The sequence below is a fragment of the Petaurus breviceps genome, unplaced genomic scaffold (assembly GCF_028583685.1).
Source record: "Petaurus breviceps papuanus isolate PSGF00001 unplaced genomic scaffold, PetGlider_PUasm1.0 175, whole genome shotgun sequence".
NCBI classification, from domain to species: Eukaryota; Metazoa; Chordata; class Mammalia; order Diprotodontia; family Petauridae; genus Petaurus; species Petaurus breviceps.
In genome coordinates this window covers 19,737,045-19,747,441 of record NW_027185764.1, presented here as the reverse complement: position 1 = coordinate 19,747,441, position 10,397 = coordinate 19,737,045, and the positions used below count along the sequence as shown (strand labels likewise).

General features: G+C 42.4%; 1 pseudogene; it reads left to right on the top strand.

The window, feature by feature from the left end:
• Positions 1 to 3,819: 3,819 nt before the first annotated feature.
• Positions 3,820 to 5,539, top strand: LOC138159057 (solute carrier family 2, facilitated glucose transporter member 5 pseudogene; annotated as a pseudogene).
• The last annotated feature ends 4,858 nt before the right edge of the window (positions 5,540 to 10,397 follow it).

Genomic DNA, 10,397 nt, shown 5'->3' with positions numbered 1-10,397 from the left:
CCTTTTCTTGTCAACCATCCCTCACAACAAAAAAAATTTTAGCATGTACCCCCAACATGTATATATTAACCATGTTACATAATGTGCTACTATACTATTATGTATATTTTAAAACACACAAAACTAGAAATTTAAAAGAATCCTAAAGTCTATAGGGAAATTACTAAAGTTGATTGAATAGGGGAGTGACATGATCAGACTTGAGCTTTAGGAAAAAATAACTTTGGCAGCTATGTGAAGAATGGACTGGAACAGGGAGAGTACTTGGGGCAATTAGAACAATTAGGAAACTGAGAGAAGACGAGTGCCTGAATTAGACTGACTATGTGAGAAGAGAATGAGGCAGATGTGACAGATGTTGAGATAGAAATGACAAAATCTGACAACTGTTTGGATATAGGGAATGAGGAGTTGAGGATGGCACTGAGACTGCCAGCCTCAGTGATTAGAAGGATGCTGGTACCCTTGACAGCAATAAAGAAGTTTGGAAGAAGGGTGGGTTGGGGGGGGTCAGGAAATAACGTCATGGGAATCGCAATGCACATTGCAATCCCAACTTGCCTGCTCATCCTGTGCAGTTCATTCTATTTTAAAAAACCAAAGGATTGGGCTGTTATCCACTGCTTCCTCTAATGCCCTGAAGCAAAGGCCCAGATAAGAAGCACCTGCTGTAGCTACCAGGTGATTGGAGGGCAGAGATGGGTGTGCTGTGGTCAGGACAAGGGGTTTTTCCTGTGTGTCTGTGATATGGTTGTCTAGGGGAAAACGTGAAGTTATAACGACCCCAAGGGACCCAAGCCTGGATGGTCAGGGAGAGGTTGGACACCTGTCAAGTCGGGGAGTATAGTTGAGTTAGAGACAAATCTCGAATTTGAACAGGGAGGGTGGAATGCTTATTTATCCATCTTTCCATCCTCCAGTTTGGTTAATCATGGACTCTTTGGGTTATGCCGCTGCTCCCTAAGAGGCCCAGGCCCCCTCTTTGGAGATAATTAGATGGCAATGGGAAAACAAGCTAGATCTGAATTTGGAGGACTCGGAGAAGGGGTCGTTTCAAATCCAGGCTTGCTATTTACTATCTATGTGATGTTGAACAAGTCACTTAAAAACACTGGGCCCCAATGACTTCCTGTATAAAATTAGGGTGTTGGACTAGATCAGGGGTTCCTGATCTCTTTGGTGTCATGTATCTATTTAGGAGTGAAAACCATAGAAAAACCTATGGCAGAAGGTGAGCCCTTTTCAAAAGAATATTTTTTAATGTACACAACAAAATGCATAGCAGGGGATTACAAAGGAAGCCAATTGTATTGAAATACAGTTATCAAAATCAGTTTTATTAAGATTCATAGACCCCAGGTTAAGAACACCCAGATTAGACAATCTCTAGGTCCCATGCAGGCTTCAATTCTGTGATCCTAAGTTATCCTGAGAAAAAGGTAATTTCTTATGAACTTGGGGATCAGATTCTTAGATCAAAGGTAGAGTAAGAGGAATGGACAGGATCAGAGTGAGAAAAAAGAAAGGAGAGAGGAGGAAACCCTTTAGGATATCAAAAGAAATGATTGAGTTGTAAGTGCTTTTATTGCAAGAAAGCACAAAGTTCTAAAAATTGAACGACCTTATTTTGACTGTTCTATACAATATCCATGCAATACAGATGAAGAAGAAAATAAAACATAAAAAACTATCTCTCCCCCCAATAGCTGCATCCACATAGAACAAATTCACCTAGGAAATTAATTTTTTAAGAACGGAGTTTACTGAATGAACTATGTGTTTTGGTTACATGTCCATAGCCAATATCCATTAATTCAGCAAGGTCTCATTGAAAGTCTGTATAGGATTATTCAAGAAGTAGCCATCACGGATATTTCTAGGGTCAAACATGAGAGGGATAGTGTCCAATTTCAGGTTTTCATATTGCTTTGTATAAAAATTCATATATTTTCAATACCAGAAAACACAGTGCTCCATGGCTAGTAGACATTTATCTTTTCATCTGTTCATTCTCTTGCATTACAATGGCAGTTTACAGTCAGAATTACTCTTCTGATAGGTAGTAACACATGGGGACCTAGAGTGCCAAATACCTTTTATAGACTCTGGCTACCAGGGATAGTCAAGTTGTAAATGGCATGGGCCCCTGCCATTGAAAAGCTTACAGTTTAATTAGAGAGTCAACCCAGATTTATATGTTTTGGGTTCCTGTTGGGGAGATGCAAGAAGGGAAAAGATCAACAGAAGCTAGAGGTTAATAGGGTTTAAATTTAGAGCTGGAATGGAACTTAACAGTGAACTAGTCCAACCACTTAATATTTATACATGATGGAACTGAGACCCAGAAAAGGGAGACAATTTGCCTAAGGTCACATAAGAATTAAGTGACAAAGTTAGACTTTAAACCCCAGTCCTCTAACCACAGATATATCATTCTTTTTCCACTGTCTCACATTAAATCATGGAAAGCTGTTGAAAGCACACATGACCTTGTAGACTTTGAAGAGTAGATTGATCCCTGTATAAGATGTGATACCAAGGCACAATCCAGGCCCTAATTCCTAATTAATTCTCCAATTAGTACCTGAAATTCTCATCACTTTAGTTGTGCCTTTGGATTGTCATTATCTCTAAAAGCCTCATGTTAAAATGAGTGTGAGCTGAGGGAGTTTGGTTGGTTGGTTGCTGTCCTTCATTCTCAAAAAGGACCAAAATGACATCACTATGTTGGGGTCAAGGTACAGCATGTCTGACTGTGGTTGAGCCAACCAATGTGATCTTGGAAGGCTCTACCACAGGTTGGGTACAAATAATCCATATGATCATTTGTAATGGAGATGTCTCTAAAACAATTTTGCACATTACACATTTACTTTGAGCTACTACAATTTGGGGGAGGCAGATAGTCAGGAGAGAGAGACTAGCTCTCTCCTTTTAATTCATTAGCATGAGATACCAGTCATATGGGGCAGTTAGATGGCCCAGTGGAGAGAGAGTTAGGTCTGGTGTCAGGAAAACATAATTTCAAATCTAGCTCCAGACACCTAGTAGCTGTCAAGTCACTTAACTCTGTTTGTCTCAGTTTCCTCATCTGTAAAATGAGCTGGAAAAGGAAATACCAAACTACTCCATTATCTCAGCCATGGTCACAAAAAAAAAAAATCAGGCACAACTAAACAACTAGTCATAGAGACTAGCTATCACCTTGAAAATCAATGGTAGTATATTCCTAAGAAAATGCTACATAAGGTAAGTACATTTCACTTGGCGTGAAGGCAGGAGCCTGGAGTAGGAAAAAGACTGAGAAGTAAGTAATATTTTCAAGACTTAAGGAAGTGAACAGTGTATTGTATAGTGGAGCAGAGTATAGTGTAGAGATTAGGCCGTGTATACTAATTTATGATGACCATTCCTGGACAAGGTCAAGGTAGAATGGACTCAGAGGTGATGAAAGTTGGAGAGGTTCAGGAATTAGGAAACTAAGGTATTTTAAAAAGACAAGAGAGATGTGTGCTGACTCACTGACTAGCTGGGGTTCAGCCCACCAGCAAAGGCAGCTCTGAAAATCAGAAATATAAATATTAGAAAAAGTACAGCCTGAGGAGTCCAGGTTTTGCCTCTGTCTAGAGGAAAGGGAACATTTCCTTCCCTTTCCCTCTCACATCTAAAGATCCCAGAAAGATAAAGAAGGTGGAAGCAAGGTTGGAGCAGTCCCTACTGTTCCGTCACAAGGCTAGCCCCCACAGCTAAGGATTTCTGAGCCATCCCTCTTGGTCCCAGTCTTTTTCTCTCTGCTCTACTTGGAACTCCAGCAAGACCCGGGATGTGTACCAGCAAAGTTTCCAGTCATGCTGCAGATCCAGGGAGGTTCACACTGGTACTGGGGCTGGTCACACTAGTGGCTGCATTTGGATCATCTTTCCAGTATGGGTACAATGTTGCTGTCGTTAATTCTCCCTCAGAGATCACGAGAGACTTTTACAACGAAACCTTCTGTAAAAGGAATTCAGCATATACGAGCAGTACGGTCTTGACCCTGCTGTGGTCTGTCACTGTATCCATGTTTCCTCTAGGAGGTTTGATTGGGTCGCTCATGGTTGCCCCGATGGTAAATAAATGTGGTAGAAAGGGGACCTTGCTGATCAACAACATATTTTCCATTGTCTCTGCTATTTTGATGGGATGCAGCAAAGTGGCCAAGTCCTTTAAGATCATCATCTTTTCTTGAATTGTGGTGGGAATTTGTGCAGGTCTGTCCTCCAATCTGGTCCCCATGTATCTGGGAGAGTTGGCCCCCAAAATCCTGAGAGGGGCCATTGGTGTGGTCCTGCAGCTATTCATTACTGTTGGAATCCTTGCAGCCCAGATCTTCGGTCTCCGAAGCATCCTTACGATTGAAGATGGATGGTCAATTCTCCTTGGGTTGACTGGGATCCCAGCAGCTCTGCAGCTGATCTTCCTGCCCTTCTTCCCAGAGAGTCCCCGGCACACCTTAATTCAGACAGGAGATGAAGAAGGATCCCGAAAAGCTTTAAAGCAACTGAGGAACTCTGATGATGTTGAAAATGAGGTGGAGGAGATCTGAAAGGATGATGAGCTGGAGAGGGTGGCTGGCAGAGTGTCTGTGCTGAAACTCTTTACCACAAAGTCCCTCAGGTGGCAGCTCATTTCGATTATCATCTTAATGGGTGGCCAGCAACTCTCTGGAATCAGTGCAGTCTACTACTATGCAGACCAAATCTACGCAGAAGCAGGAGTGACAGAAAGTGATATCCAGTACGTCACAGTGGGTACAGGTGCAGTCAACATGGTCTCAGCTGTCTTCATTGTGAAGCTCTTAGGGAGGAGACTGCTCATCCTGATTGGCTTCCTGGCGTGTGTTGTGTTAACAGTAGCCCTCTAACTCCAGGACAAGTGACTAAGATGCCTTACGTCAGCATTGCTTGCGTGTTCTCCTATGTTGTGGGTCATGCTATTGGGCCTAGTCCCATTCCTTCATTGATTATCACTGAAATCTTCGGCATTCCTCCCGGCCTGCTGCATTCGTTGTCAGAGGCACTGTCCATTGGCTCTCCAACTTCACTGTGGGACTGATCTTCCCTTTCATTCAGGAGGGTCTTGGTGCCTACAGCTTCATCATCTTTGGTGTGATATGTCTCCTTACCACAATTTATACATATTTCATTGTCCCAGAGACCAAGGCTAAGACATTTATGGAAATCAACCAGATTTTTGCCAGGATTAATAAGGTGCCAGAAATTCAGCCAGAGAAACAGGAACTGCAGGATTTCAAGCCTTCTGGTCCTCTGTAGGAGTGCCCTTTCACTTTTCCAGATCAGAATTGGACCTATCAAGAAAAGAGGATGGATCCTGTACAGACTGTGACCCAAGACTCCAGACTCCTGACAAACTGGGAATATCCATTGAACTTGGGAGTGGCGATTCTGAAAAATCAAGATCCTTCTGTGGGTCAGCTATTTGCTGAGTCCAAGCCAGAACTCACAGCAGCTCCTCAGTCTGGCTTGAGCAGCAGCTACTTTGTGACTTCTTATCATATGAACTTTTATGTCAAAAACAATCACCATGGAGAGATGATAGGAGCAAAGTTTGGGGACCTTCAGGGGCCTATGGGTAACCCTGGTTGAATCAGTTTCTTCCTTCTTATCACTATTCTGCCCTTGGAAACGTCATTCTTAGAAAAATATCATGTTAGAAACATAAGCACACCAAGATAGATGGTTGCAGATAGTTCAGGTAACCTTAATCCTAAATGTTATTTGTTAAGAACTCTGATTATTTTATGTACTCATTAAAGCAGTCTTAATCATTTTCAAAAAAAAAGCCAAGAGTTTCATTGGATATGACTAAAAGCCAGGTCCTGAAATCATGGTGAGAAGGAAGAGTGACTTGGACGACTATAGATCATAGCAATAAGAACATGGCCAGGTGGGGCGAAGTGTAAAGAAAGAGTCAGTTGTTGAGAAATGAAAGCAGAGAATCAGGAAATGGCATGGAAAAGCAAGAAACAGCCAACTTCCCTCCCTTGCCCTGATTGTTAGGGGTATAAGAGTAATAGCCCACCTGGAAAAGGGTGCCAAGAGTTGTTGGTGTCTTCAGGGGATTGCTAGTTTTGCAGGAGCACCAGGAAGTGTATCTGGAGGGACAGACAGAAGGCAATATGCAACTATACCATTCATACCATTTTGAAGGCAGCTAGGTGGCACAGTGGGTAAGAGCACCAGTACTGGAGTCGGGAGGACACGGGATTGGTTCCGGCCTCAGATATTTAACACCCAAACAGAAGAACTGGCCATGTAACCTTGGGCAAGTTACTTAACCCCAATTGCTTTAGGAAAAAAAAATACCACTTTGACCACCATTTTCAGACCCCAGTGAAGACAGCAGACAGCCCAGGACACTGAACCCAAGAGTCTTGGAAATAACAGTGCCCCTCCCCCTAACCAGCAGGCTGGCCTCTAGCCTAGCCACCATGGCCATCTTTGAGGGGAGAAGTCACTGGGGAGAAGAGACCCACCTTACTCATCACCACCAGCAATAACTTCTGGCCAACTACCCCCAGTAGGCAGAGAAGCATAGGAGCCCTGAGAGTGTCAGCATCTCCCAGATCACTGGTCTGGCCTCCAACTCAGCTCTCACAGCCATCATCCAAGGAAGCACCTCCTGTGGATGAAGGGCCAGTTGGTCCCACCAATTGCCAGCCAAGTGACGCACAAGCAGGACAAGAAAGTCATCCTTGCTGAAGCATCTGAACCCCATGGGGAAGAAAGAGGCAGTAGATTGTGCCAGGTAAGTCAGACCCCCACCCCCACCTTGAGCATCTCCCCTCAGGTCCTGATGGGGACAGCCCAGGACCAAAAGCCCTGGGAACAGTGACACTACATAAGGACATTAAACAAGAGCCATTAACATCTGCTTTGCCACTGTACCCTAAGATCCATGGGCTCTTTCCATCTAAATTGCTGCTAAAACATTCCATGTTGTTTCCCCAATTAGAATGTGAGCTCCCTGAGAGCAGGGGCTGACTTACTGTTCTCTTTGTATCCTCAGGACATAGTGTAGAGTGTTGTACATAGCAGGTGCTTAATAAATGTTTCATTCATTTGGTGGAAAGGGAAAGCAAAGGAGGATGGGGACTAGGGGGAGCTATAGCTGACTTAGCTATGGGAATGTATTGGGAGTGGGGGGAGGGGATAGAAGGCCATGTAGGTATAGATACCAAGGTCAAGATAATGGGTAGGCAGAACTAGGGACAAGGCATGGGATGGCATGGGACCCTAGAGGTGTGGGTGGGGGAGACAGGTCAAGGAAGACGGGGGGGGGGAAGGATAGCCTAAGAGGAAGAAAAGAATTCCTCTTCCTCATCTAATCCTGCACCCCTTGGCTTTCAGTCAACCTTCCCATACTCCCTATTTGATATGAAAGGAATTTTCAGTTCTACAGTTCTCGTAAATATGTCCCTTGGAAATAAAATTATGAGATCAATTGCAATAGGATAATATTGGTATTTACCAAATATTCCCCTTGACAAGCTTATTGTGGTAGCTGAATTTACACATATCCCACTTTGGAAACCCCTGCCTCTTGGTAGAGAGAAAGAAAATGTTCAGATCAGGAGTTAGTGTTCAGATGGGAAGCTGAGATGGTCCTGGGTATAGCTGGAGAACAGCATGAAGGTTCCTAGAGCCATGGGAAATGGGAGGGAAAAGACAGAAATTACTTTAATTTCTTTTGGCTCCCTGTCCCTGAACTCTCAAGTTGTTACATCCTAAATCTGCCTTTCACAAGTAATATCAAGCCTCATTTACCTGCTTTGTTTCCCCTACATTCATGCTGTGAGGACTATGATGAAATGTTTTGTCTTTCCTGGTTGGAAGTCCAATGGTGACCTCAATATCTTCTCAGAGATGAATCTATGGACCAAACTGAAGTAAATTTCAAAAGTAGCTGTTAATTTCTAGTCAACTGATTGGTTTGGGATCTGTGTCTGTCTCCTGTTTGCCCCACAAATATACACATGAGCATAAGTCCAGTGTCTACTGCCAAACAGCATTTATAACTAAGGTTCTTAATCTTTTGGGCATCCTGGTGGCTTTTGCCAGTCTGATGCAGCCCATGGGTCCCTTCTCAGAAGTCCTGGAAAGACTTACATGAACTGATGCAAAATGAAGTGAGCAGAATCAGTAGAACATTGTACACAGTAAGAGCAATATTGTACTATGATCAACTATGAATGACTTAGTTATTTTTAGTAATACAAAGATTCAAGACAATTCCAAAGGACTTATAATGAAAAAATGCTATCCACCTTCAGAGAAAGAACTGCTGGAATTTGAATACAGATTGAAGCATTTTTTAAAACTTCATTTGTTCTTTTTCTGATCTGTGTTTTCTTTTACAACATGGCTAATATGGAAATATGTTTTGCTTGACTGCACATGTATGATATATGTCAAATTTCTTACCTTTGTAAGATGGAAGAGGGGAGAGAGGGAGAGAGAATTTGGTGCTCAATTTTTTTTAAATGTCAAATTTTGTTTTTACATGTAACTGTGGAAATTAAATATAAAGATTAAAAAAAAGAAGAAATGTTTTAAATGCCTAAAGTAGAAGATTGCAGAGGAAATCAATCATAATGAAATATTGCTAACAAATTTTTAAAAATTCATGGACCCCTGCTTTTAAGAATAAGCTTCCCAACTTACATATGATATCTCTTTCTTTTCTATTCTCCATTCTATACTGACATATGAAGAAACAGACACCTACTAAGGAGTTCTGATCAGGTCTCCCCAGCAACAGCACCAGAAAAGGCTGACCCTTAAAAAAAACAGATGGAAAGATGTGCCAGGCAACACATACAGTTAAATGCACAAAGTTTGGTACCATTCTTCTATTCCTGTAACAGAATGTAAAGCTTGGGGTCCTTGGAAGCCATCTGGTCCAATTTACCCCTTCATCTTACAAATGAGAAAACTGAAGCCCAGACAAAGGAAATTACTGATCCAAGGTCATAAGGTAGTAAGCAACCAAGTCAGGATATAAACCCAAATCCTTGGATTCCAAACCAAGCATTATTTCCACACAATGCCATTATAGAAAGGAATTAAATTAACAGAGGGCTGGGTTCCTGAAATCAGCACCAAAATGTGTCTAATGCTGACCTCTATGGTCACGGAGATGGCAATATATCCAGGACGTATAGCACATCAGTGACTAATTTAATGGTCCTTAGATGCTCCTGGACATATGTGTCTCTTCTGCAGCCACAGAGGATTCAGTGGTAGTGGTAACAGCTAGAGTCCCTTGCCAGACACCCCCCCCATTCCCCTGTAGGTGACACTCTCTAGGTCACAGCCATCCCCAGTCTAACCTATACTATCTGATACAGTCTCACTCAAGACAAAGAAACAGTATAATTCCATTAAAATGTTGCCTGGATTTCTACCTCATACCATGTCTTATTGCAAAGGTCTAGATCTGTTGGTTAGAGTAATAGAGACTAGAAGCCACCCCGCTACTCCTAAGCCTAAGAAACTGATGGAGCATGACCTATATTTAAGACAAATTCCATAGAGGGCTAAATCAGCATACATGTCTGATTCCATTTTGTTGGGAGCATTTATGAACAAACACTTGCAGATTGCAGATATCAGTTGACCTTGGAGCTTCCCTCCTTTATTCCCCCAGCACACCACACATGCATGCATGCACGTGTGCATGCACACACACACACACACACATACACACACCACATACACACCTCATATATCCCCGTTCTAACTGATGTAATGAAAGGGACATTGGACTGGATCAGAAGCCCTTAGATTCTAGTCGGATCTATATCTCTGACTAACCAGCTGTGTGACTTTGGCCTTCTTTAGATTAGTGCAAACCACTTTCCTCACCTATCCTCCAATATACCTTGTCCTCAGTGTTTCCTCCTTTCAGAATCCTCCTCTTCCTTCAAGGTTCAGCACAGATGTCACTTCCCTGATTCTCCCCCAGCTACCCCTTCCTCACTCAACTGAAAGTGATCACTTCCTCTTCCAATTTTCTGCAAACACTTTGCTGGATCTCTCCTTTGCCCCCAACACATCCTAACTTTTATTATAATTATCTGCATTTTATATTCCCTCTTGGTAGAATCTAAGTACCCTGAGGGCAGGGAATGTGGGGCTTTATTATTGTTAATCTTTGTAATCTGGTGTCTTGCATATAGAAGATGCTTAATAATTTTTGAGAGAATTTCTACTTTTTGGACCTAATTTCCCTATTTGAAAAATGAAGGAGCTTAGTTGTGTCATCTCTAAGGTCATTTCCTGCTCTAACATTCTGTGATATAGACATTCTCTCTCTCTCTCTCTCTCTCTCTCTCT